This window comes from Nicotiana tabacum, chromosome 1, assembly GCF_000715075.1.
Source record: "Nicotiana tabacum cultivar K326 chromosome 1, ASM71507v2, whole genome shotgun sequence".
Taxonomy (NCBI): Eukaryota; Viridiplantae; Streptophyta; class Magnoliopsida; order Solanales; family Solanaceae; genus Nicotiana; species Nicotiana tabacum.
In genome coordinates, this window is record NC_134080.1 from 137,186,895 (window position 1) to 137,212,433 (window position 25,539).

A 25,539-nucleotide genomic window follows, 5' to 3' on the forward strand; every position below is an offset into this window, starting at 1 on the left:
TCTCGTTGGCGGCCTCTACAGCTCCATTCATTTGAGGCTGATAGGATGTGGAATTCTTGTGTCTGATCTTAAAAGTTTCGCACATGACTTTCATCAAATCACTGTTGAGGTTGGAGCCATTATCAGTAATGGTTGATTCTGGAATCCCGAATTGACAAACGATGTGGTCGCGGACAAAGTCTACCACGACTTTCTTAGTCACTGCTCTGTAAGATGCTATTTCGACCCATTTGGTGAAATAGTTGATTGCTACTAGGATAAACATGTGCCCGTTGGAGGCGGTAGGCTTGATTGGTCCAATAACATCCATTCCCCAGGCGGCGAACAACCATGGTGAGCTTGTTGCATTAAGCTCATTTGGAGGCACTTTTATCATGTCTGCGTGTATTTGGCAGTGGTGGCATTTCCGGACATACTGGATGCAGTCTATTTCCATAGTCATCCAAAAGTAACCAGCCCGGAGTATCTTTTTTGCTAAGACAAAACCGTTCATATATGGACCGCAAGTCCCAGCATAAATTTCCTCTAGTAGTTTGGATGCTTCCTTTGCGTCAACACACCTTAGTAATCCTAAATAAGGAGTCCTCATTTACAGGATTCCTCCACTGTGAAAGAAATTGTTGGACAATCTCTAAAGCGTGCGTTTTTGAGTAGGATTTGCAAGCTCTGGGTACTCTCTTTGCCAAATATTCCCTAATATCATAAAACCAAGGCTTTCCATCTGCTTCTTCTTCAACATGGGCACAATAAGCTGGTTGATCATAGATCTTTACTAGAATGGAATCAATGAATTTTTTGTCTGGATGTTGTATCATAGATGACAGAGTGGCCAATGCATCGGCGAACTCATTCTGGACTCTAGGAACATGTTGGAATTCCGTCTTAGTAAACCTTTTCCTCAATTCCTATACATGATGCAAATACGGGAGTATCTTGGAGTTCTTGGTTGCCCATTCTTCACGCACCTCATGTATGAGTAGGTCCGAATCTCCAATCACTAGCAATTCTTGAATATTCATGTCAATGGACATTTTGAGCCCTAGGATGCAAGCTTCATACTCAGCCATGTTGTTGGTGCACGGGAACCTGAGTTTGGCAGACACCGGATAATGCTGACCGGTTTCTGATACCAGGACTGCTCCTATGCCAACTCCTTTGAAATTTGCTGCTCCATCGAAAAACAATCTCCAACTAACATAGGATTCCGCAATATCCTCTCCTATGAACGACACTTCTTCGTCAGGAAAATATGTTTTCAGGGGTTCGTATTCTCCATCCACGGGATTCTCGACAAGGTGGTCTGCTAGTGCTTGTCCCTTGATTGCCTTCTGAGTCACGTAGACAATGTCAAATTCACTCAACAGGATTTTCCACTTGGCTAGCTTGCCAGTGGGCATGGGCTTCTGAAAGATGTACTTCAAAGGATCCATCCTTGATATGAGATATGTCGTAAAGGCACAGAAGTAATGCCTTAGCTTTTGAGCTACCCAGGTCAAAGCACAACAGGTGCGCTCCAACAGAGAATACCATGCCTCGTACGGGGTGAATTTCTTACTGAGGTAATAAATAGCTACTCCTTCCTCCATGTTTCATCATGTTGCCCCATAATGCAACCAAACGCTCCATCCAATACTGCGAGGTAGAGTAATAGAGGTCTACCTGGCTCGGGTGGGACCAAGACTGGTGGTGTCGACAGGTATTCCTTGATTCTGTCGAAAGCTTTTTGGCAGTCATTAGTCCATGTGGTAGCGGCGTCCTTCTTCAACATCTTAAAGATTGACTCACAGATAATTGTGGATTGTGCTATGAACCGGCTGATATAATTAAGTCTCCGTAAGAAACTCATTACATCCTTCTTGTTCTTTGGCGGTGGCAATTCTTGAATAGTATTGACCTTTTATGGATCCAGTTCTATTCCTCAGCGACTCACAATAAACTCAAGTAGTTTTCCAGCAGGAACCCCAAATGCACATTTCGCGGGATTCAGTTTTAGGTTGTACCTTCGCAGTCTATTGAAGAACTTCCTCAAATCTTCCATGTGATCAGTGGCCTTCTTGGACTTGATGATGACATCATCTACATATACCTCAATCTCCTTGTATATCATATCATGGAAAATGGTGGTCATGGCCCTCATGTAGGTGGCCCCTGCGTTCTTTAACCCAAATGGCATCATCTTGTAACAATACATTCCCCACGGCGTAATGAAAGCCATTTTCTCACCATCTTCTTCATCCATCCAGATCTGATGATAACCAGCGAAATAATTTACAAATGAATGGAACTCATGCTTGGCGAAATTGTCGATCAGGATGTGTATATTCGGCAAAGGAAAGTCGTCTTTCGGACTGGCCCGATTGAGATCCCGATAGTCAACACACACTCAGACCTGCCCGTCCTTTTTTGGTACTGGCACGATGTTGGCTAACCATATCGGGTATTCTACTACCCTAAGAACCTTAGCTTTGACCTGCTTGGTGACTTCTTCCATGATTTTTAGACTCATATCAGGCTTGAATTTTCTGAGTTTTTGCTTTACCGGTGGACATGTTGGATCTGTTGGCAATTTGTGAGCCACAATAGACGTACTCAAACCAGTCATGTTATCATATGACCAGGTGAATATATCCTCATATTCCCTTAAAAATTCTATGTATTCCTTCTTTTCTGATGGCGATAAGTGGATGTTGATTCGTGTTTCTTTGACGTTTTCTGCATCTCCCAGGTTAGCAATCTCAGTTTTGTCCAGGTTGGACTTAGGCATGTTCTCAAAGTTCTCAACCTCCTTAACAATCTCTTCTGGTATGTCATCTTCCTCTGAATCTATGTCCGTTTATTGCGTTGTCTCGTTGCATGTCACAGTCAATGGTTCATCAAGATAAGTAATAGTAATATTGTGTGAGTAAAGTATTGAGAGAAAAAAATAATAATGAGTGTTGATTTGTAAGAAAAGTCAAATACTTTGATAAATTGCATAATCATTTTGAACATTGGAAATCTTATTACAGGAATTGAAAACATGCGAGAAATAAAAATCTTTTAGTAAATAAAACGGTGCTTGTTTTAGCCTTGCTACCCCGATGCTCGTCGGGCTCTAGTCCTCCTGATGGTCCATTTATTGAGGCATTCCCCTTTGCTTACAGCCTATATGGAAGGGCCTTCCTCCCCCTCCTTCTCGAGAACAACGCAACAATCCATATTATTGTCTTCTAGGAAAAAGTTCTTCATCGCTGCCAGTGCTTCTTCTTCATCTGACCCATAAATAATATCGGCCAGTTGGAAGGTCTGCTCCAGATGTGGTATTGGCTGCTCTAGCGGATAGTAAGGACCGCGCCATGGTGGTAACCAGTTGTTGAATTCTTCCCAAGTGTACTCGTATTCCAGACCAAAAGCGGTGCCGTATTTCTTGAGTTTTATGGGATTAGCAATTCTTTGGAGATTCTTTTCGAGTCCTTTGCCAGGTTCGTACCCACTCTAATTCAGTATACTCTAGATCTTATTATCATACCATTTGACTTTGTCAACAACATTTACCCGTTCGATGTGATGGTAAGTCTCTCCACCTAGCTTCCTTCTTCCCTCGATTGACGGAATGGTCTGGCGACTGTATATAGGGTTGCTATCATCGCCGTGAATGATCACCTCCTGGTGATTCCATTCAAATTTTACCGCCTGATGCAGTGTTGATGCTACGGCCCCAGCAGCATGAATCCATGACCGTCCCAATAGAAGATTGTAAGATGCTGGCACATCACTTGGAAATCAACATCGAACCAAGTTGACCCCAATTGTAAACACAGACTAATTTCCCTAATAGTGGACCTCTGGGAACCGTCGAAGGCTTTCACATTTATGGCTCCCTCCTTTATCTCATGCAGTCCCTTGCCCAACTTCTTGAGTGTTACCAGCGGACAAATGTTGAGACTAAAACCTCTGTCGATGAAGATCCTAGTGATAAAGTAGTCCTCGCATTGCACAGTGATGTGCAGTGCTTTGTTGTGACCCAACCCTTTAGGTGGCAGCTCATCCTCATGAAAAGTAATTTTATGACTTTCCAATACCTGTCCTACCATGTTGGCCATTTCCCCGCCAGTGATGTTGCTTGTTACATACGCTTCACTCAGCACCCTCAACAGAGCGTTCTTATGTGCCTAAGAATTTTGTAGCAAAGCAAGGATGGAAATTTGCACCGGTGTTTTGTTCAACTAGTCGATGACCGAGTATTCCTTGGCCTGTATCTTTCTCCAAAGATTGTATGGAGCTATCTCAATGATGGCTGACCGGTTAGACGCCTGCTTGCTTGACTCAGCTAGGTGTTCTGGGGTATAGACCCTACCAGTTCTCGTCATACCCTGTGCGGCAACAGTTTCCTCAAACTTAACCTTGCCTTTCCTCCTTGCCTCGGCTGTATAGTCCCAGGGTATTGCCTTTGCATGGAATGGTGTCATGGTCGACATCGTTACTGGGATCGGCGTGGCTATCTTCACTCCGAACGGAGCATGTACCTTGGGTAGTAAAACCGCAACTTCAAACGGTGCAGGTGCATTGGCTGGAGACATGAATTCGACCTCAATTGGCGATGGTGTCTTTGCAGATGATGTTGCTTCAGACTCAAATGGCACAAACACATTTACCTCAACGTCCCCAGATGCCTGAATCTGGACTATGATTGGATTAAGGGTAACTCTCATCTTCTTTGGTTTATCACCTTCTGCAATCAAACCAATTAATCCATTGGGATCCCAATCATCCTTTATTTCAATCACGTGAACGCCTCCGCCCTTATGGTCTGGTATAGGATTATTGCGGACATTCAGAGCGGGTTCCTTCACTACAATAACCTTGTTGTCAATCAAAGCTTGGATCTTGTCCTTTAGGGAACGACATTCATCGATGGTGTGTCCCTTCATGCCGGAGTGGTATGCACAAGATTTGTTTGGGTTAACCCATTGAGAAAGGTTCTTAGGAGTTGCAGCAGGGATAAGGGTAACATAACCAGTAGCTTTGAGTCTTTCGTACAACTGGTCAATAGGTTCAACAATGGCTGTGTATTGTTTAGGAGGTCTACAATCAAAATTTGGTCGAGGTCTAGAGAAGTTTTAGTGTGTGGGAGGGGACTGATAGTGGGATGGTTGAGCATTATAGGTTTGGTAGACATGAGCGGGTTGGGAATATCTGGGTGAAGTAGGCTGATATGTGGAGGGTGGAGGTGATTGATAAGGGGGTAGTGGAGTTTGGTAGGAGGGTGAGGGTGCTTGGCAGTTCGGAGTAGGCTGATATATGAGTGGGGGAGTTGGGTATGTTTGGTATTTGATGGGAGAATTGGTTTTCTGTGCAACCATTATGGCTCCTATGTCCCTTTTCTTGGATACACCACCGGACTGCAAGGCCTTATTTGTAGCTTGCAAGGCCTCGAAGTTTGTAACCATACCACTTTTGATGCCTTCTTCAATTCTTTCACCCAACTTGATAATGTCAGAAAATTTGTGTCTCTCAGTCATCATCAACCTTTCATAATACTGCAGGTCCTAAGCCCAGACAAAGAATTTGTTCATCTGTTCCTCTTCTAAGGCAGGTCTGACCTTAGCAACTTCGGACCTCTAGCGAGTGGCATACTCGCGAAATGTTTCTGTAGGCTTCTTCTTTAGATTCTGAATGTAGAACACATCCGGCGCATTCTCCGTGTTGAACCTTAACCTATCCATAAAGTCGGACGCCATGCCTACCCAGCTCGACCATTTCTTTGGATCTTGGCTAATATACCAGGACAAAGCATCTCCTTTCAGGCTCCTCATGAAAAGTTTCATGCGGAGTCTCTCATCTTTCCTTACTCCAATCAGCTTGTCAAAGTACGTTCTCAAATGGACCATTGGATCCCCTGTACCATCAAATATTTCGAACTTCGGAGGTTTGTACCCCTCGGGTAGTTCGACATTGGGCTGTATGAAAGATCTTCATAGTTCAGCCCCTCAATCCCCTTGCTTCTTTCAACGCCTTGAATTCGGCTAGTCAATTTCTTAAGTTCCTCAGCCAGGTTCCTGATGAACGAGTCTTTATCATCAGACTCAGGTGTGTTTGAGATGGGTTGGGTGGAATGTGGCATAGTCTCCACATAGATGGGGGTGTTATGGTGGGTGTAGAAGTGGTCATTTGTGGAGTTTTAGGGTTCTAGGATGAGCAGCGAGGTGTTGTTTGAGGTATGGCAGGTGTTGCGGTGATGGTGAGGAACGAGATGGTTTTGTTGCTTTGGGATATTCTGTGGAGGTGTAGGGTTCAAAGCATTTGGGAAATTGATAGCTGGAGTGGTAAGAGAAAATGACATATTTGCCAAATTCTGAACCTGATCAAGTTCTTCTTGAAATTTCAGCAGCTTTTGTTCGAGTTGGGATACATTTTCTTTGGAAACCTGAGTACCATGACCATGAGTGACCTCTACCCATTCAGTTGAGTTCTCTTTTATAGCGTTGTTCAAATCTTCCATCTTCCCTTTGCTCTTGTTTTTGACAGGACTGAGAGGAGGAGTGGGTGGAGGGCCCCTGGATCTCATGGAATAAGATGATGTTTCCAGAGTGCACGAACTAACCTTTGGGGAGGGGGAATAATAAACAAAAGTAAAAACAAAAGGTAACCAAGTTAGTGGGATTATAAAAAGTGTTGTGATATTTAAACACATAGTGCAACAATGTAAATCGTGTCCTAATTTGGGGAACTCTTTGTGCCCGAGGTAGGCCTAGCGACAAATTGATTTGGAGAACTTAGAATGCTAAATGCCTCATTTTATTGATAAAAAGTAGACGAATCCCAAATCGACACTAAATAACAGGAAATAAAAGTCACTAGTGGCCATTGGCCTTATTACATTTCATAAAGCAAAAAGACAAATTCCTATCTATTTGGTCCCAGAAGGCCCTTCTTCAGATTCGACATCCTTGGCTCTGTCGAACAGCTTTTCCAGCTCTCGAAGTCCCAGCAGTAAGTAGGCTCTAGCTAGATGTCCACCTTCGTTTCCTTCAGCATTTTGGCAGTCTTCGACCCTCTTGAGAAACTTTCTTTCCAACTCTACTATGCCTCACTCCAAGTATCCCAGTCGCTTTTTGGCACTGACAGCCATGTCCTTCCATTCCTTAATTAACTTCTGATTGGCTTCTTGTATTTCACGGTGCTCGCTTTCGCACTCACGGATCCTCTTGCGCAATTGGTTTTTTTTGACATGTGCCTCGGCCCTTTCATCTATGATCATGTGGCCCCTAGAAAACCCTGGCTGGCCTAGTCTATCGTGATTATCTTCCAACCAGCCTGAATAGTAGGGAGAGCAACCAGCGTGGTATCTGTCTGGCTTGATGGTATCTCTCCCCATGACGATCTTGCAGTGCCACATATGTTGCGCTCTGCACTTATAAGGACTATCATCAGCCTGGAAGTAAGCCCGGAAGTGACTCATCTTGTCGACTGTAGGTATAGCTTGCTTCCTACCAGCCTGTCTCATAACTGGGGAGGGACATAAGGATAGGTTCCTCTCAAACCGATTAATATCATAAATGGTGCATCCCTGGATCGGGCGATGAATTCCTCGGTAGGGAACCACTCGAACATCCATTGTACCTGGCCCTCAGTTAGATTATCAAATATTTCTACCTATCCTTTGGCATCTTCCGGATGAGCGAACATATTGGCCACGTTATTCATTCGCCTCGGATGATGGAAGGCGATATGATCATCCCAGTCCCTTCGCTGGATATCTTGTTGGTACTCACCCCTTTGGAAATGCTCCATGAGCCAGAGCTGAAGTAGAAAATTGCAGCCTTCGAAGTGTTTGGATCCTCGTTGACACTTCTCCAAGGCTCGGTATATTTCTGCAATGACCATAGGCACAATGCTGAATGGTTGCCCGCCAATTCCTTCCATTAAGGTCTTAGTTACCATAGCCAGTCTGGTGTGGATTCTTGCTTTCTTCATTGGAAATACGATCAACCCCAGGAAACAAAACATGAATAAAAAGACCCTTCGGTGAATATGCCCTAATGATGTGATGGCAAATTCGTCAGGATAGGTACGGTAGGATTTGTTGTGACCGTACCTCTCATACAAATAGTCAAAGGGGATATAGGATTCTTTTAGACAAGTCAATTCTAGATTCTTCTTTAAACCCATCATTTTAAGGAAGCCCCTGCCTTTGCGATTCTCAAGCATCAACAAACCCGGAGTTTCCCATGCTATACCGGCCAATCCTCCTATTTCTTCTAGTAAGGGTGTCATTTCAATGTCCCCGAAGCGGAATACGGACCTCCACAATCCCAGAACAAAGTAGCAGATTCTATGATCTTGTTGTTGGGTTGGATTTTCAGGAGAGAAGGTAGGTTTCCCAAATATTTCCCGATGAGAGTTTGATCACTAGAGTGAAGATCCTCCCACCAGCTTAGCAAAGGATGGATATTGGTGACCATACCGAATATGGGGACTTCGTGCCTCATATTTCTGCAAGACAAAAGGGTTAAGACCATACCCCTACACGACTCGACTATTTAACATCAACAATTAGCATGAAACTTTTAGTTCTCCAAATAAATACACAGAACATGGTAATGTCCGTTTGGGTTTAGGGAAACCCATTGGACTTTGGATAAGGCTATCTTAAAGAGCCATTATGCGGACAACATAACTGACTCGTCTAGGTTCGACCATGATGCATGCACAGTTTAAACAGAGTAAGGTTTCTATGAGGTTTTAGACTGGTACCCTTGAGCGGACAACTCAAGGGGGAAAGGCACGGAACCGTCGACTACACTGTAGATCAATTGGTTTTACCGCTGTAGACATATGATTTTTGACTCTCCCCAAGAGTTTTCATATTTTAGCACGTAAATATTTAATTTAGGCCTAATATAGCTATTTCAACTAATTTTGACCCTTTTACTTTATTTTATCCAAAAAATAAAAATTACAAAAAAATATTTTAGTTTATGTATCTTTCATAAATTTAACCAAAAAAATACAAAAAATAGTACCTTATTTTTTTAATATGATATTTGAAAATACAAAAAAAATAAGTTTGTTTTAACGATTAGTCTTATCTTAATAGTTATTTTACTTAAGTAGGATTAATTGGTGAATGAGGTCGTATTTTTAGTCTTGTTCACGATGAAAGTATAAAATTTGGGCTAAGACAACCATTTTAAGCCTAATTTTCGGACCTAGCCCATAATTCCTAGGCCTATACCCCTTAACCTAAAAAAAGGAGGAGCCGTTCCCATCATCAAAGGACCAATTCCCAATTTCCATGAAGGAACCTTCTTCATGATTCACGGATTCCATCGCTCCCTCCCCCCTCTTGAATCTCTCGATTCCATTCTTACCAGGAAAGAAAACAACCCCCACTTCCTTTGAATTTTCTCTAGCAAAAGAAAAGAGAAACATAGGCTGGGAAAGAAACGAAAATACAGTGAGGATAGAGATATGAAAATGGAGAAGGAAAATATGTTTTGATGAACACTGCCATAGAGAAGATCTAATAAAATCTTGAAAATCATTTCTAGAGTTTTGACTCAGTCCTTGATTTCCTTTCTTCAATTTAAAAAAAAAACCCTTAGTGTCACACCATAGCCTGAGCACCCTTTCTATTTTAGCATCTGGCTGGCCTGGAACCAGTCGGAGAAAAGTCCATCAACGAAAAGCTCACCTCCTGTCCGGCGAGTTCGATTTTGGAAAAAATGGAGGAATTCTTTTTTGATTTTTTGGTTTTAGTTTCTCGTATAAAAATTATCGAAAGAAAATTTTGTTCATTCTCACTACAAAACTGGAGTTTGGTTGAAGTTTCTGCCGGATTTTCGAGGTCGTAGTTGGGTATGGTTCGTCGGTCTTCTTGTTTTGATCTGGTTCCTTCGCAGCAATGAGGTTTGGTTTCTTCCACTATATTCTCAAATCATATTCTTAAGCATATGAATAAACAACTGTGATTTGGTTAATATGTGGAAAGTGGATTGAACTTCTTTTATTTGCTATATGAATTTGATTATTCAGTTCATTTAATGATTAACTTTTGAAAATGTTTTAAATTTGTTGAAATTGAAATCATTGTATTTTTATTTTGCCACAAGCAAATATGTACTGCTTGTTTAGTTTGGTGAATGTTTTGTTAGTTTACGTTAATCATTGGTTTATTAGTTTTGGCCTTTTGGGGCAATGAATTTGTTTCGAACACGTCAATCTCACACCCTTTTGACCAAACAAAGAATCACCCCACTCTTAAAGTTTTATGTAGAGTTGTTTATTTCTGTCTGTATCTGTTTGAAATCTTCTTAGATGAAGCCCGTAAGGGAATAACCTACGATCCTCATAGTTTGTTCTAGGCTCATAATAAGATCTCCACAACTATGGGTACGGTTCCCGTGGTGTAGTTGTGACGCTTAATTTCAACTTAGTTTTAAAAAATGAATATCCGTAGTTAACTTAGTTGAATGCTCTTTAATAAAATTGAGTTGTGTCATCCAATCACCTAGTCTATGGCCCTCACATAGATATTTTAATTAGTGTAGAAAATACCTTGAACTTTCGTAGTTTGCTTTAGGCACGTTAATTAAATAATTGTCATAGCTACATGTATGATTCCCGTGACGTAGTTGTGGTGCTTAATTTCTAAAATCTGGGGGTACATTTATGTGACCCGGCCACAATTTAAATTTGTTAATAGAATAGACATGTTGAGGATCGTGGGTACGGTTCCCGTAACATGATTCGTAACGTGTAATCAAATAATTATTAGTATAATAATTGGATTATTAAAAGCGGTTTAAAAGGAATAGAAATGCACATAGGTTTCAAATATGTTTTAAAATCAACTAAATGAGCCATTATTAACAGTTGAGCGACCGTGATAAAACCATGGAACCCGAAAATGCCTAACCCCTTCTCCCGGGTTAACAAAATTCCTTACCTGGATTTCTGTGTTCGCGGACTGTAAAACAGAATCAATCTTTTCCTCGATTCGGGATTTAAACCGATGACTTGGGACACCATAAATTATCCCAAGTGGCAACTCTGAATTTTAAATAAATAATCTCGTTTCGATTGTCACTTACATTGGAAAAAACTTCCTTATACTCCCCTCCGCGGGGTAGTGAAAAAGGAGGTGTGACAGCTCTGGCGACTTTGTTGGGGAAAAATAAATCCAGAATCTCTGGTTTAGGGTTCAAGAATTCGAGCTTAGAATAATTGTTATATTTGGCTTTATTTATTATCTCGTTTTATTACATGTTTGGGCCTAATGTGCTAAATGACGCTTTTTACCGCTTTGATATTATCTGAACTGTATATAAACTACTACGAAACCCTTCTTTTCTCATCTTCGGGGATGTGCACGCTGGCGTGACTCCTTTTCTATTAGTGTCATACCTTAAATTAGGAAGAGGCTCAGACAAGTTACAAAGCCGGATGGCCTTTTGGTTCCCGGTACGTAGCACCCCCCTCGACTCGAGTTGTCCGCTCGGGTACACAAGTCTAGAACAACATACCTAGGTTTTGAACATAGAATAGCTCAGCCTCATACCGGATCCCTAGTAGGAATATTTTTTTGCATCACGTGCATCTGACTTTGGGGACTCAACACAGGGGTTGGGTCCGTCTAGGACAGGTGTACCCAAAACATAACAGATCATTTTGATGCATCCTTTGTTCTACATGTTGCATCTCTTCAAGGGTAAATGTGTCATTTGGCGGACCAATGAGGTTTGAGGGTAAATGAGAAAAAAGAGGTTGAAGTATAAAAATAAAGCAAGTAGGGTCCAATTATGTTTTTCTTTCACATTTTTTTAAGAAAAGACCAAAAAATGAAAATGGAAAAATCCAAAAAGATTTTGCACTTTCCCATTATTTTGTTCAAAACAAATCAGAAAAAAAGAGGAAAAAGAAAATCCAAAAAGGGTTTACATGTTTTATCATTTTTCAAAAAACAAAAGACAAAAAAATATGTTTTCTCTAAATTAGTCTTGTTATTTATTCTCGCCCGTATCCAATCTGCTCGAACTACGCATACCTAATTCTCGTGGCAGCCCACATAGGGTACGGTCTTCCTAGTGAATCTTAGTTTCTTGGCTTCGCGAGGTCTTAGCCAAATCTTGCCTTTTTAGCTACTTTTAGCCACATGGGTTAATTTTAGAAAAAAAAATCACAACTATGTCTTGCATGTGTCTAGTGGAGAATGTTATTGTCTCATATAGTGTTAGTTTTAATTTTCTCATACAGGTGTGAGTCTATTTACCAGATTTTGAGCATGATTGATACCTCGGGACCATCCAGGCAGGATTGCTCATTCAGGAGTTGCTGAAGGAAATTTATTTTATTTTTATGTTTTGAGTCTGTTTTTTCATTTTATGTCGTCTTTTACCTTTTAGTTTTGTATAGTAATGTCTAGTTTTTTTTATTGTACTTTCTATTTTGAATTTGAAAAATGTATTATAAATCAAAAATCTAAATAAAAAAAGAAATTTTGCGTTGTTATATTTCTGTTAGATGTTTTCTTTAGAATACTAACTCTAGAAGTTCAAAAAAATCTTTTGTGGTTTTCCTTCAGAAATTAATATCTAGAACTTAAAATAAAAATTATTTTTATTTTTTCTTTCGTATATTAGGACTAAAAATTCAAAAAAAAAAAGATTATTTTCTTTTAGTACCGCTTTAAAAGTGTTCTTTAAGATATTAATTCCAAAAATTCAAAAATATTTTCTTTTGAGGTTCTTCTTTGGGAAATTAATGAAAAAAGAATAGAAAAAAAATTCTTTTTATTTTACTAGAACTTTAGGACATTGTACATAGAAGGAAAAAACAACATACTTTATCTTTGGTTTATCTTCAGAGTTTCTCCCTAGGTAATCAAAACTGAAATCCAAAAGCGTTTTTTATCTTTTTTATTTCTTTGGTCAAAATCGTTCTTTCAGGATGTCAAACGAAAATTCAAAATATTTTTCTTTGCTTCATCCTTTATATTTCCTTCCTAAAAAAAGAAAAAAAAAAGAATCAAAAAATATTTTTCTCTTATAGGGTTTTTTCCCTTAATAATTTCCTATAGAGTGTATTTCAAAAAGAAAAAAAGAAGCAAAAAAAAATATACGCTCGCTAAGCTTGAGTTTGGAATAGGTTATAGAACATTAAGTTTAGAAAATTCAAAAAAAAAAAAGATTTGCTTCTTTTATTTCTCTTTTCTCATCAGAGTAGTCATTAAGATAAAAAAGAAAAAAAAAGAATGTCAGTTTGTTTACTTTATTCCCGTTCATCCCAAACTACGCAAATATCTTATTCATGCGGTATCATGATACGTAGACAACCTACATAGGTTTCGATCGAAATTTTTTATTTTTATGAAAAAACAAAAGGAAAAAAAAAGAAAAAAAAAGATGAAGTGATGGGATGTGAGAAATGAGAGGAAAGAAGAAAGTGATAGTTAGCAAAAAAAAAAAAAGAGGAAGGAAAATGAGCAAGAAAGTGCTAGAAAAGCAAAAAAAAAGAGGATTGAGATGAACAAATTGGGATGATGCAAACTGACCTTCGTACCCTCGAAGTCATTTTTGAATCGATAACTGTGGCTAGGTGCATTGCACATAAAGTGAGATTATCATATGTTAAATGCCCTAACGCTAACGTGATGACTTCATTTTATTCCTTTTGTTATCTTCATTATAGCAGAAAGGTGGTTAGTTTGTGGTTCTTAATGTGGTAAGTCTTCTCTACAACATAATATTGAAAGGCAATGGCAGATGACAATAGAACTGAGTTGGTTGATACGGGTGCCCAAAAGCAATTGATTGAACAGAACAATGGGTTGGTTGAACAAGTGAGGATGTTAAGACAATACATGGCGGGCATGTATCGGGCTTGGATGACTGGGAAGACACCACCCCCGCCACCATTTACCTTCCTAGAAGCTACCCTTACCCAAAGTCCGGTCATAGTGCCAGATGATTCCCCATACTCTCCAGATTTTCCCGCTTATCACAGCTTTCCCAACCACCCTAGTAGCTCCATCACTCGTCCTCTAATTACGTTTCCCCAAAATTGTTGTGACGACCCGGCCAGTCGTTTCATGAGTTACCGCTCCGTTTTTCCCATTTTTTGCTTCTTTATGCTTCGTTATCCGTGTTTTATGTGAGTGAGTTGGGTAGTTTGCGTTTGGAGTGGATTTGGTAAGAAATGAGACACTTAGTCTCTTTTAAGAAGGTTAAGTTGGAAAAGTCAACCAGATGTTGACTTATGTGTTAGAGGGCTCGGATGTGAGTTCTGATAGTTTGGTTAGCTTCGGGAGGTTATTTATGACTTAGGAGTGTGATCGGAATTGATTTTGGAGGTCCGGTGTAGAATTAGGCTTGAATTGGCAAAGTTAGTATTTTGGCGATTTTCGGTTGGTAGGTGACATTTTTATCCGAGGGTCGGAATGGAAATCCCAGAGTTGCAGTAGATTCGTTATGTCGTTTGGGATGTGTGTGCAAAATTTCAGGTCATTCAGACGTGGTTTGGTTGGGTTTTTGATCGAAAGCATTATTTCAGAAGATTTTAGAAAAAAATAGGCTTGAATTCGATGTGATTTGGTAGGTTTGGTGTTGTTTTAGGTGTTTTGATTATTGGAACAAGTTTGAATATGGTATTGGGTCATGTTTGTGCTTTTGGTTGAGGTCTCGAGGGCATTGGAGTGATTTCGGATGATTAATAGGAAGATTTGAACTTGAGTGATTGCAGAAAGTGTGTTGCTTCTGGTGTTTTTGCACCTGCGGTTTGGGGACCGCAAGTGCCGCGTCGTAGGTGCGAGGAAGAAGGCCGCAGATGCGAAATTTGGACTGGGGAGCAGATACCGCAGAAGCGGTCAAGAGGCCGCATCTGCGAGGCCGCAGATGCAGAAGATCTATCGTAGATGCGATTTTTGTGCTTTAAGTGAAGGACCGCATAAGCGGTTGTTTTGCCGCAAATGCGGTACCGCAGAAGCGGGTTTTGGACCGCAGATGCGTAAAAGCTTGGGCAGAAGGTATATATTTCATCCTTTGCGATTTTTTGAAGGGTTTAACCATTTTTGAACTCGGAATTGGTAGCTTTGGGCGATTTTGAAGAGAAAAATTAAAGAAACTTCGTTGAGGTAAGGATTTTGGACTTAAAACACACTTCTATGGTAATATTCCATGGACTAGGACCGAAATTCAAGAAATTAAGGGACTAAAAAATGGAGGTTTAGGGCTTCAGTTTAAGAGGGATTCAAAATGGAGATTTGAGGGGTCATTTGGACTCCGATTTTGATGTTTTTGATATGTATGAACTCGTGGGGAGACGGGGAATCTAATGATGTAAAATTTTTGAGTTTCGAGAAGTGGGCCCGGGGCTCGGGTTTAGCTAATTTCGGGATTTTTGATATTTTTCGATTATTTTGGCTTGGGCTTTTCTCTATTAGCATATTGTGATGTATTCGTTCTGATTTTGGATAGATTCGACGCGCGTGGAGGCCAATTTGAGGGGCAAAGGCATCGCGAGCTAGAGTTGTAGCCAGTTCGAGGTGAGTAATGATTGTAAATGATGTCCTGAGGGTATGAAACCCCGGATTTGCACAGCATAGCGCTATATTGAGGTGGGACACGTGCTGATGATGAGCGTGGAGTCGTTTACTATTGGGGATTGTGACTTGGTCCGTACCGATTGATAATATTACCGTGTATTTGACTGAAACTTATTTTTTATTATCATGATTTGGGTTTATGCCATATTTGGGCTTCGTGCCAACTATTTGAACCCTCCGAGGATTTTTTGTCACTAATTCCTCACTGTTTGACTTATTACTTGTACTCAGTCCTGTTGTTATTTACTATTTACAAACTCAGCCACTTTTATTCGTATTTGAACTTAAATGATATTTCTAAATGATGTTTTGGGCTGAGAATTACTGTTTTACTAATGCTCGAGGGGCTTGTGATGATTTTCGGACTTAGTGAGGCTGAGGGCCATATGTGAGGATATGTTGAGTGATATGAGGCCGACGACCTGAGATACTTTTTATATGCCACGAGGTGGCTTGATTGATATGAGGCCGAGGGCCTAGAGTTGATGCCGCGAGATGACTTGATATTGTGCTTGGGCCGTAAGGGGCCCATTCGGAGTCTGCACCCCCATAGTGAGCGCGGGTACCCATCATGATTTGAGAGTGAGCCCGAGGGGCTGATACTGTACTGAGAGTGAGCCCGAGGGGCTGATATTGTACTGAGAGTGAGCCTGAGGGGGTGATACTGTTCTAAGTGATTGTTACTGTGCCCGAGGGGCGGATTTCTTCTTGTTATTTACCTACTAAATTACCTATTTTACTGGTTTAAAGGAATTTCATTTGACTTCTTCATGGAATTACTACTTTAAGTGATTTTACTGCTTGATATAGGATTGATTTGTGCCTTTACGTGTTTTCTTGCTTTCAGCCATTATTTATGATTATTACTCACTGAGTCGGAGTACTCACATTACTCCCTGCACCGTGTGTGCAAATTCAGGCGTCGTAGAGTCCGCTCCTTAGAGTTGATCCTCCCAATCCAGGCAGTGTTTTTCGGAGACTATGAGGTAGTTGTTGGCGTCCATAGCCCCCGTGCCTCCCTTATCTTATTACTTTTATATTCTTCAAACAGTTGTACCAGATATTATATCTAGTAGACTTGTATCAGGATCCTTAGTTGCTCATGACTTATGACACCCCGGTTTGGGCTATGTTGGGATGGTTTCTACTGTTGTTATCGTTATTTCCGCAAATTATGGTTATTATGCCATGTTCTAGAGCTATTTATGGCATTTAACTGTTTAAATGAGGTGTTCTGCTTTGGTCTGGCTGTCCTTGTCTTCACGAGAGGCGCCATCACGATCGGGTTTGGGGTTAGGGTCGTGACAAGTTGGTATCAGAGCCTATGTTACTTAGGTCTCACGAGTCATGAGCAGGTTTAGTAGTGTCTCGCGGATCGGTACGGGAACGTTTGTATTTATCCTTGAGAGGCTGCAAAACCTTTAGAATAAACTTCATATTCTTGTAACTCTTGTCGTGCGACCTTGTTGGTCCGAGTACTAAACTTCTGTTATTCCATTCTCTCACAGATGGTAAGGACGCGATCTACTGGACGAGGTGGACGGCCACCAGTGCCACCAGCTGAGACCACCAGAGTCCGTGGATGCGGTCATGGTCATGGCAAAGGAAGAGCAGCGAGGTCAGCACCTGTAGATCCACCAACTGCCCTAGCTCCGGATCAGGCTCCAGCTGTGGATGCTCCAACAACACCAGTTCAGGCACCAGCTGTGCCCATTGTGATTCCGGATCTTTAGAAGCCCTTGGCACAGATCTTATCAGTTTGTACTGGCCTGGCTCAGGCAGTTCCAGCAATCATAGCAGCAGCTACTTCACAGGCCGGGGGAGGCAATCAAACCCCCGCTGCTCGCACCCCTGAGCAAGTAGTAAAGGGACTTCAGACACTGGGGGCACCTCCAGCTCAATCGGTTGCACCAGCTCTGGAGTTTGTTGTGCCAGTTATGCCGGATGATGAGCAGCGCCATATTGAGAGGTTTGGTAGACTCCAGCCTCCGTCATTCAGTGGTGCTGATGGCGAGGATGCCCAGGGTTTTCTAGATAAGTGTCAGCGGATGCTCCGTACAACAGGGATTATCAAGTCTAGTGGTGTGGAATTTACCACCTTTCAGTTTACTGGGGCTGCCTTCACTTGGTAGGAGGCATATGAGAGGCGTAGGCCGGTTGGTGCAGCACCCCTCAGTTGGCATGAGTTCTCCGTTCTCTTCCTGGAGAAGTATGTGCAACAGTCTCATAGAGAGGAGCTGCGTAGACAGTTTGAGTTGTTGAGACAGCGGGATATGACTATGACACAGTATGAGTCGAGGTTATCTAAGTTGGCTCATCATGTCGTCTGGATGGTTCCGACAGATCGTGAGAGGATCAGGAGATTTGTGGATGGCCTTAACTATCACCTCCGTATTCTTATGACCAGAGAGAGTGTTGGGTGCTACATTCGAGGAGGTGGTTGATATCGCTCGCGAGATTGAGACGGTCCGCCGTCAGGATCGAGAGGAGAGGGAGACCAAGAGGTTTTGAGGATCGGGCAGTTATATTGGTGCTCCTTTCAGGGGCCCGTTTCAGCATGGTAGAGGTTGTTCACTTAGGTCTGCTCAGCCAGCTCGCCCAGGTTATCATGGGGCATCTTTGGGTCATGGTTATCATGGTACTCAGCAGGGCCAGTCATTACTTAGTGCCCTTCTAGCTCATGGTTCATCCCGTGCTCCATCGGCTCAGGGTTCTTCCATGCCGAGTGCATCAGCTAGTCACTCCGGTGCGAGGGGTTCCCTTCAGTCCCCTTCTCCAGCACCTGGAAGTTGTTTTGAGTGTGGAGAGTTTGGGTATGTGTGGAGGCAGTGTCCTCATCGTGTTGTTAGGCCTTGACTACTACTCCAGTTATTTTACCACCTGCCCAGCCAGCTAGGAGTGGAGGTCAGGCAGCCAGGGGTCGCCCGAGAGGGTGAGGTCGATCAGGGGGCGACCAGACCTGTTTCTATGCATTTTCAGGCAAGTCAGATGCCATTGCTTCAGATGCTGTCATTACAGGTATTGTTTCAGTCTGCCACAGAGATGCCTCTGTATTATTTGATCCCGGCTCCACCTTTTCTTATGTGTCATCATACTTTGCTCGTTATTTGGGTACGCCCCATGAGTTTCTTGCTTTACCTGTTCATGTATCTACCACAGTGGGCGATACTGTTGTTGTATACCGTGTGTACCGGTCAAGGGTGGTGACTATTTGGGGTCTAGAGACCCAAGTGGATCTATTGCTATTGAGCATGGTGGATTTTGATGTCATTTTGGGCATAGATTGGCTATCTCCGTGTCGTGATATTCTAGACTGTCATGCTAAGATAGTCACTTTGGCTATGCCGGGTGTACCGCGGATCGAGTGGCGTGGTGTGACTGATTATGTTCCTAGTAGAGTGATATCTTTCTTGAAGGCCCAACGTATGGTTAGGAAGGGTTGCCTGTCATATCTAGCATTTGTGAGAGATGTTGGAGCTGAGACTCCCAGTATTGATTCGGTCCAAATTGTGAGGGATTTTCCCGATGTGTTTCCTGCAGACCTACCGGGCATACCGCCAGACAGGGATATTGATTTTGGTATTGACCTGGTGCTGGGCACTCAACCCATTTCTATTATGTTGTATCGTATGGCACCAACGGAGTTGAAGGAATTGAAAGACCGACTTCAGGAACTCCTAGATAAGGGGTTCATTTGGCCTACTATTTCACCTTGGGGTGCGCCGGTTCTGTTTGTGAAGAAAAAGGATGGCACAATGTGAATGTGCATTGATTATAGGCAACTGAACAAGGTAACAATTAAGAACAAGTATCATTTGCCTCGCATTGATGATTTATTTTACCAGCTTCAGGGAGCGAGGGTGTTCTCTAAGATTGATCTCCATTCGGGTTATCACCAGTTGAAGATCAGGGATTCAGATATTCTTAAGACTGCTTTCAAGACCAGATATGGTCATTATGAGTTCCTTGTGATGTCTTTCGGGCTAACCAATGCCCCAACAACGTTCATGCATTTGATGAACAGCGTGTTCCGGCCTTATCTTGATTCATTCGTTATAGTATTCATTGATGATATTCTGGTGTACTCGCGTAGTCAGGAGGATCACGCGGAGCATTTGAGGGAGGAGAAGATTTACGCAAAATTCTCCAAGCGTGAGTTCTGGCTTAGTTCAGTCGCTTTCTTGGGGCACGTGGTGTCCATCGAGGGTATTCAAGTTGATCCAAAGATAGAGGCGGTTCAGAGTTGGCCAAGATCGTCCTCAGCCATAGAGATTCATAGCTTTCTTGGGTTGGCAGGCTATTATCGCCGGTTTGTTCAGGGATTCTCATCTATCGCATCACCTTTGACCAAGTTGACCCAGAAGGGTGTTCCATTTGCGTGGTCAGACGAGTGTGAGGAGAGCTTTCAGAAGCTCAAGACAACCCTGACCACACCTCCAGTATTGGTTTTACCATCAGCTTCAGGTTCATATACCGTGTATTGTAATGCTTCGAGAGTTGGGATTGGTTGTGTATTGATGCAGGAGAGTAGAGTTATTGCTTATGCTTCTCGTTAGTTGAATCCCCATGAGATAAACTACCCCATTCTTGACTTGGAGTTGGCTGCCATAGTTCATGCATTGAAGATTTGGAGGCATTACTTGTATGGCGTATCTTGTAAGGTATTCACTGATCACCGCAGTCTTCAGCGTTTGTTCAAGCAAAAAGATCTTAATTTGAGGCAGCGAAGATGGTTGGAGTTGCTTAAGGATTATGATATCACCATATTGTATCATCCGGGAAAGGCCAATGTAGTGGCCGATACTTTGAGCCAAAAGGCAGTGAGTATGGGGATCTTGGCATATATTCCAGTTGGGGAGAGACCCCTAGCAGTTTATGTTCAAGCCTTGGCCAATCGGTTTGTAAGGTTGGATATTTCGGAGCCCAGACGGGTGTTGGCGTGTGCGATTTCTCAGTCTTCATTATATGATCACATCAGAGAGCACCAGTATGATGATCCGCATTTGCTTGTCCTTAAGGACAGAGTGCAGCATGATGATGCTAGAGTCGTGACCATTGGTGATGATGGTGTGTTGAGGATGCAGGGCCAGATTTGTGTGCCTAATGTGGATGGGCTTTGGGAGTTGATTCTGGAGGAGGCCCATAGCTCGCGGTATTCTATTCATCCAGCTGCCGCGAAGATGTACCAGGATATGAGGCAGCACTATTGGTGGAGACGAATGAAGAAAGATATTGTGGGATTTGTAGCTCAGTATCTCAATTGTCAGCAGGTGAAATATGAGCATCAGAGACCGGGTGGCTTGCTTCAGCAGCTGGTTATTCCCGAGTGGAAGTGGGAGAGCATTACTATGGACTTTGTTGTTGGACTTCCACGGACTTTGAAGAAGTTCGATGCTATTTGGGTGATTGTGGATCGGCTGACCAAGTCCGCGCACTTCATTCCTGTGTGTACTACTTATTCTTCATAGCGGTTAGAAGAGATATATATCCAGGAGATTGTTCGGTTGCATGGTATTCCTGTTTCCATCATGTTAGATAGAGGTGTTCAGTTTACTTCCCAGTTTTGGAAGTCTGTTCAGCGAGAGTTGGGTACTCAGGTGGAGTTGAGCACAACTTTTCATCCTCAGACGGACGAGCAGTCCAAGCGTATTATTCAGATATTGGAGGACATGTTGTGTGCTTGTGTTATTGATTTCGGAGGTTCATGGGATAAGTTTCTACCTTTTGCAGAGTTTGCTTACAACAACAATTATCAGTCCAGTATTCAAATGGCTCCATATGAGGCATTGTATGGGAGGCGGTGTAGATCTCCAGTTGGTTGGTTCGAGCCCGGCGAGGCTAGGCTATTGGGGACAGATTTGGTTCAGGGTCCTTTAGAGAAGGTGAAGGTGATTCAGGAGAGGCTTCGTACAGCGCAGTCGCGACAGAAGAGTTTTGCGGACCGGAAGGTTCGAGATGTGTCCTATATGGTTGCCGAGAAGTTTCTGCTGAAGGTTTCACCCATGAAGGGTGTTATGAGATTTGGGAAGAAAGGGAAATTGAGTCCTCGGTTCATTGGGCCTTTTGAGGTGCTTCAGAGGATTGGGGAGGTGGCTTATGTGCTTGCTTTGCCACCCAGATTGTCAAGTGTGCATCCGGTATTTCATGTCTCTATGCTTCAAAAGTATATTGGGGATCCATCTCATGTTTTGGACTTCAGCACGGTTCAGTTGGATGAGGATTTGACCTTTGATGTGGAGCCAGTAGCTATTTTGGGATGTCAGGTTCGAAAGTTGAAGTCAAAAGATATAGCTTTAGTGAAAGTACAGTGGAAAGGTCAGCCCGTGGAGGAGGCTACCTGGGAGACCGAGCGGGATAGGAGGAGCAGATATCCTCACCTATTTAAGGCTTCAGGTATGTTTCTTAACTCATTCGAGGACGAACGTTTGTTTAAATTGGGGAGGAAGTGACGACCCGGCTAGTCATCTCATGGGTTACCGCTCCGTTTCCCCATTTCTGCTTCTTTATGCTTCGTTATCAGTGTTTTATGTGAGCGAGTTGGGTAGTTTGCGTTCGGAGTGGATTTGGTAAGAAATGAGACACTTAGTCTCTTTTAAGAAGGTTAAGTTGAAAAAGTCAACCGGATATTGACTTATGTGATAGAGGGATCGGATGTGAGTTCCGATGGTTCGTTTAGCTTCGGGAGGTGATTTATGACGTAGGAGTATGATCGAAATTGATTTTGGAGGTCCGGTGTAGAATTAGGCTTGAATTGGCGAAGTTAATATTTTGGCAATTTCTGGTTGGTAGGTGAGCTTTTGATCTGAGGGTCAGAATGAATTCCGAGAGTTGCAGTAGCTTTGTTATGTCATTTGGGATGTGTGTGCAAAATTTTAGGTCATTCAGACGTGGTTTGGTTGGGTTTTTTATCGAAAGCGTATTTCGGAAGATTTTAGAAAAAATTAGACTTGAACTCGATGTGATTTAGTAGATTTGGTGTTGTTTGAGGTGTTTTGATGATTGGAACAAGTTTGAATAAGGTATTGGGTCTTTTTTGTGCTTTTGGTTAAGGACTCGAGGGCCTCGGGGTGATTTTGGATGATTAACGGGAAGATTTGAACTTGAGTGATTGCAGAAAGTGTGCTGCTTCTGGTGTTTTCGCACCCGCGGTTTGGGGACCGCAGGTACAGTGCCACAGGTGCGAGGAAGAAGGCCGCATATGCAAAATATGGACTAGGGAGCAGATACCGCAGAAGCGGTCAAGAGGCCGCATCTGCGATTTTTGTGCTTTAAGTGAAGGACCGCAGAAGCGGTTGATTGCCGTAAATGTGGTACCGCAGAAGCGTGTTTTGGACTGTAGACGCGGAAAAGCCTGGGCAGAAGGTATATATTTTATCCTTCGCGATTTTTGAAGATTTTAACCATTTTTGAACTCGGAATTGGGAGCTTTGGGTGATTTTGAAGAGAGAAATCAAAGAGACTTCTTTGAGGTAAGGATTTTGGACTTAAAACACAATTCTATGGTAATATTCCAAGGATTAGGACCAAAATACAAGAAATTAAAGGACTAAAAAATGGAGGTTTAGGGCTTGAGTTTAAGAAGGCTTTAAATGGAGATTTGAGGGGTCATTTGGACTCCGATTTTGATGTTTTTGATATGTATGAACTCGTGGGGAGACGAGGAATCTAATGATGTGAAAATTTCTGAGTTTCGAGAAGTGGGCCAAGGGCACAAGTTTTGCTAATTTCGGGATTTTTGATATTTTTCGATTATTTTCACTTGGGCTTTGCTCCCTTAGCATATTGTGATGTATTCTTTCTGATTTTGGATAGATTTGACGCGCGTAGCGACCGATTCGAGGGGCAAAGGCATCGCAAGCTAGAGTTATAGCCGGTTAGAGGTGAGTAATGATTGTAAATGATGTTCTGAGGGTATGAAACCCCGGATTTGCACAGCGTAGTGCTATATTGAGGTGGGACAAGCGCTGATAATGAGCGTGGAGTCGTTTACTATTGGGGATTGTAACTTGGTCCATCCCGATTGATGAGTTTACCGCGTATTTGACTGAAACTTATTTGTCATCATCATGATTTGAGCTTATTTCCATATTTGGGCTTCGTGCCAACTATTTGAATCCTCCGGGGATTTTTTATCACTAATTCCTCACTGTTTGACTTATTACTTGAACTCAGTCCTGTTGATATTTACTGTTGACAAACTCAGCCACTTTTATTCGTATTTGAACTTAAATGATATTTCTAAATGATGTTTTGGGATGAGAACTATTGTTTTACTAATGCCCGAGAAACTGAGTGAGGTCGAGGACCATATGTGAGGATATGCTGAGTGATATGAGGCCGAGGGCCGGAGATACTTTTTATACGCCATGAGGTGACTTGATTGATATGACGCCTATGGCCTAGAGTTGATGCCACGAAATGGCTTGATATTGCGCTTGGGCCGTAAGGGGCCCCTCCGGAGTCTGCACCCCCATAGTGAGCACGAGTACCCATCATGATTTGAGAGTGAGCCCGAGGGGCTGATACTGTACTGAGAGTGAGCCCGAGGGGCTGATATTGTACTGAGAGTGAGCCCGAGGGGCTGATACTGTTCTGAGTGACTGTTACTGTGCCCGAGGGGCGGATTTATACTTGTTATTTACCTGCTAAATTACCTGTTTTACTGGTTTAAAGGAATTTCATTTGACTTCTTCATGGAATTACTAGTTTAAGTGATTTTACTGCTTGATATAGAATTGCTTTGTGCCTTTACGTGTTTTCTTGCTTTCAACCATTATTTATGATTATTACTCGCTGAGTCGCAGTACTCACATTACTCCCTGCACCGTGTGTGCAGATTCAGGCGTCGCAGAGTCCGCTCCTGAGAGCTGATCCTCCCAGTCCAGACAGTGTTTTTCCGAGACTACGAGGTAGCTTTTGGCGTCCACAGCCCTCGTGCCTCCCGTATCTTATTACTTTTATATTCTTCAAACAGTTGTACCAGATATTATATCTAGTAGACTTGTTTCAGGATCCTTAGTTGCTCATGACTTGTGACACCCCGGTTTGGGCTGTGTCGGGATGGTTTCTACTGTTGTTATCATTATTTCCAAAAATTATGTTTATTACATCATGTTCTAGAGCTATTTATGGCATTTAACTATTTAAATGAGGTGTTCTGCTTTTGTCTGGCTGGCCTTGTATTCACGAAAGGCGCCATCACAACCAGGTTCGGGGTTAGGGTCGTGACAATTGCCCTCCTGTCATGTCTACTATCCCCAACAATGAATACCCACTCAAAGCTCATGATTCCCAATACTACCCCTCAGAGGTTGCCCATAATGTTCTTGACTAATACAAGAAGAACCCTCGGAATGGGCCTTATGCTGAAAATGAAAATGTCACAGTAAAATAAGGGCGAGATGAGAAATCAGATTCATATGTTCCCTGATGAGATTTGTTGATGGCGTATTTCAGTGAGAGCTTGACTGGGGCAGCTTTGGAATGGCATAATCGTCAAGATGTCGGTAAGTGGCATACATTGGGCGACATGGCTCAAGATTTTGTTTGACACTTTCAATACAAAGTAGACATTCCCTATCTAAGATAGAAAAGAAACTGAAGGAAAGCTTTAGGGAGTTTGGGCTCAGATGGAGGGAGCAAGCTGCTCGAGTTAGTCCCCCCGATTGGTGAAGAAGAAATTGTTGAGCTTTTCCTACAAGCCCAGGGGCCCACCTACTTCAGTCATTTGATTCCGACCTTGGGTAAACCTTTCAATGATGTGGTAAAAATGGGGGAGATGGTGGAAGAGGGAATTAAGTTAGGCAAAATCATGAGTTATTCGGTATTGAAAGATACTACGGAAGACATTCAGAACATCCTAGTAAGTTTGGGTGGAAGAAAGAGAAATAGAAAAGATGATCCACTGGGCATTCCCGCTCAATGCTTTCAGCCTCGACATCGACCCCATGGATATC

The 25,539-nt window shown here is 42.4% G+C and overlaps 1 long non-coding RNA gene across 1 annotated transcript; it reads left to right on the forward strand.

Annotated features, from left to right (window-relative positions):
- Positions 1 to 9,140: 9,140 nt before the first annotated feature.
- Positions 9,141 to 12,492, forward strand: LOC142181167 (uncharacterized). Its single transcript, XR_012709568.1, has 2 exons — positions 9,141 to 9,891; positions 12,238 to 12,492. It is a non-coding gene; the product is annotated as an uncharacterized LOC142181167 (long non-coding RNA).
- Positions 12,493 to 25,539: the final 13,047 nt, after the last annotated feature.